This window comes from Rousettus aegyptiacus, unplaced genomic scaffold (genome assembly GCF_014176215.1).
Source record: "Rousettus aegyptiacus isolate mRouAeg1 unplaced genomic scaffold, mRouAeg1.p scaffold_m13_p_4, whole genome shotgun sequence".
In the NCBI taxonomy this organism is placed as follows: Eukaryota; Metazoa; Chordata; class Mammalia; order Chiroptera; family Pteropodidae; genus Rousettus; species Rousettus aegyptiacus.
The window spans coordinates 83,274,297-83,277,683 of NW_023416307.1; the positions used below are offsets into that span (position 1 = coordinate 83,274,297).

At 31.0% G+C, this 3,387-nt stretch overlaps 1 pseudogene; it reads right to left on the minus strand.

The window, feature by feature from the left end:
- Positions 1–1,366: 1,366 nt before the first annotated feature.
- Positions 1,367–1,485, minus strand: LOC118602032 (annotated as a pseudogene).
- Positions 1,486–3,387: the final 1,902 nt, after the last annotated feature.

A 3,387-nucleotide genomic window follows, 5' to 3' on the forward strand; every position in this document is an offset into this window, starting at 1 on the left:
TTATGTCCATTGCAATTGAAAACATTTAAAAAATACATATATAAAAGAAAAAAAGAATGAAATGTAAAATGAATGCTTCATTTCTCTGAGGTCTTGGTGGATACTTCCACCCAAACCTTTGCTACCTTGTACAAGTCCTGTAATTCTCCCAAGCTCTTTCTTGCCCTGCTTTTTCCCTCTTAGCCTTCTCTTTTCAGTTTCTTGATTCTCTCGTGTCAATACTTTATTTATCTCTTAGTTTTGTATTCATACGTAGTCCTCCAGTGCCTTAACATATTTATAGACTTTTCTTTTATAAGCTGACTACCCTTCTCTGAACTATCATAAAGCACCTCGGATTGCTACAGGCATTTAGTGTTGACTAACTTATACATTAAGATGTAAATTTGAGATCGCTATGCATAATGCTTAAATTAACATGTCAAATAAAACTGCCAAAAGCTTGGTTCTTAAGTGGGTTTTCAAACCAATGAGATTGTAATTAACTTTACAAAATAAGAAAATAATTCATATATTTATTAAGAAAGTAAAATTAATTTTGGATTTTTAAAATCTGATTATAGGCCAATTGTAATGAGCTTTTTCTCTTTGTATATTTTCTATTAAACCTAGAGTTATAAGTTAAAAGTTAGTATCACCATACTATTTTGGCACTAAAATTTTCTTTTACCCTCTAGGTCCTACCTGTCATTAAGAAAACACACTTACCATAACCTCTATCTTGGCTCACTTCCCAGACTCATATTCCTGCATACATTGTTGTAGTTAATTACTTATGTTTTGTTTTTGATGATCATCTCTGCCAGCCCCATTACTTATTGCTAATCTTAAAGTGCTATGATATAAAGCACACATGTCACTTTCCCCAAGGTCTCTACTATTACTGGATTCATTTGGTCATATATCCTATCTGGTAGTATTGGCGGCGTTGTAAACTGACATGCTACTGATATTTTATCTGATTAAGCTTTGTCATTAAATTGATAATGCTTCTTTTGAGAATGCTGTTATTTTATAAAACTATATTGTTTGATAATTTCAACTCTTTTGAAATATACCAAATAAAAAATTAAAATAATTTTACCCTAAAATCATAGATGTGATTTTTCCCAATATTTTGCTACTTATTATTAGTATTTACCAATTGCATATATTTCCCTTTTCTCTTCGTTTAAAGGAAGAAATAATTATATCTTTTTAAAATTATTATTACAATGCTATGTTTTATATACTCCTGGTTTTCTTTAACTTTCTGGTTCATTCATTCATTCATTCATTCATTCATTTAGGCGAGGCAACCCTTGGTTGACCTCGCAGATTGCAAGGACCTTTTCAGCTTACAATCTCTTATTTTTTAAATTTTTTATACCTACAGCACTTGGTCATCCTAGGTGGTCTCCCATCCAAGTACTAACCAGGCCTGACCCTGCTTAACTTTGGAGATCAGACAGGATCGGGCTTGTTCAAGGTAGCATGGCCAAAGACTCAACTTTCCAATTTAGTTATTTAAATATCCAGTAATCCAGTTATGAAACTTTCCTTTGGAAGAAACTGAGTTTTGTTTTACATTTATATACACACTCTCAAATAATTTAAATAGTCAGGTGCCACACAATGACATTTTGGTAAATGAGAAACCACATAACAGTGGTGATCCCATAAGATTATAATGGAGGCAAAAAACTGAATAAATCCAGAGTATGGGAAATTCTCTAAAGCTAATAACATGACAAAAAATTAAAAAAAGACAAAAGAAAGAAAGAAAGAGAATGAGAGAGAGAGAGAGAGAGAGAGAGGAAGGAAGGGAGGGAGGGAGGGAGGGAGGGAGGGAGGGAGGGAGGGAGGAAGGAAGGAAGGAAAGAGGCAGGGAAGGAGAGTAGAAGAAAAAAGAAAAAAATGTTTGCTGTTTGTTTCACTGGACTTTGAAATATAGCATTTGATTGCCCCATCTTCAACTACAAACAATTCTACCTCTTTTTCTTGGGGTTTCCTGCATAGTTTTCTATATTCTCAGAACTGAAAACAAGAAATTATTTTCAATTTTTATTCCTACCATCTACATTCAACCATAAACTTGTTCCGTTCGATGCTGATCTCCACATATGTTTAAGACTAGTTCCATTCTTCCCATTTCACTATTATCAAATCATTGCAGGACTAATTACTTCTTACCTATGCTAAAATAGCCTCACCAGTATCCTTCTATTTAATCTCTCCTTCTTCTAACTCATATTATTATATACAACAGTCAGATGAATTACCATCATGTTATCTAAATACATAGAATCTTTGATGTATTTCTGATATGTATGAATCAAGCACAGGATCTTTATTTAAATAAGCAAGGCCTTAAACAATTTAGATAAATCTAATTTTCCAGTATCCTTGACTTCTATTCTTTATATATCTTTGGCTTAAGCAAGAGGGTCAATTTCTCAATAATCATTTTCTCAGCTCAATGCCATTATTTCCCATGGGGTTCTTTCTAATTCTTCTATTTTTACTTCCTAAAATTTAATCCAGTTTTCAAAGTATATAACAAATAATCCACTTTGAATACGTTTCTCTGATCCACCAATATGTACCTTCTATTAGAATTCCTTGAATATATATCTAATTCTTCCTATTATATTACTTTTTTTTTAAGTTGTAGAAGGAAGGGGCAGATTTATTATTATTTTTACTCAGAGACTGGCCCTATAAACAGTATCAGTATCAGTATCTGTCTAACAATTGTGGTATAAGCATAAAAAGAGTAAAAAGCTGTTTAAAATATGAAAATTAAATTTCTCAGTAATGAAAAAACAATATTTAGATCTATATTTTTGTTGTGAAATTATGATTTGTAATTTATAATTATCGAAATAAAGTAGTATTAATATTTTTGTTAAATTTAAAAAGTTAAGTTTTTTTTAAATATAAAGTAAGTTCAGATAACATTAAGGAATAAAGCCATCCATTGAGTAAGCCTATTTATTGGATAGCTTTATTTTTTAAAAATGAAGCATAATCATTTTTAAAAGAAACAAGCAATAAAGAAAAGGAAAAAGGAAATAAATAAATAAAACATGCAAAATCCTTTCACATGCTCATAAATAACCTCTTACAGACAAACATATGTATAGGTATAGTTTATTAAAGTAATAATTTCATTAAGAAATTATATATATGTATAGATCTTAGTTTTGATGCTCTCTAATTTTAATAAAAATAAATTTTAATAGAAAACATTTCTCACATTAAGCTGAGAATTTTCTGAAATTCAGGTACACAGTTCTCTTTACTATAAGAGATATTGTTTCCTGGCTGTGAGTGTCCCTCCAGCAGTATATGGGGCGGAATAGAGCATGTAATCCAATCTGCCCAGTGCTCTCCAAGTTCCTAGCC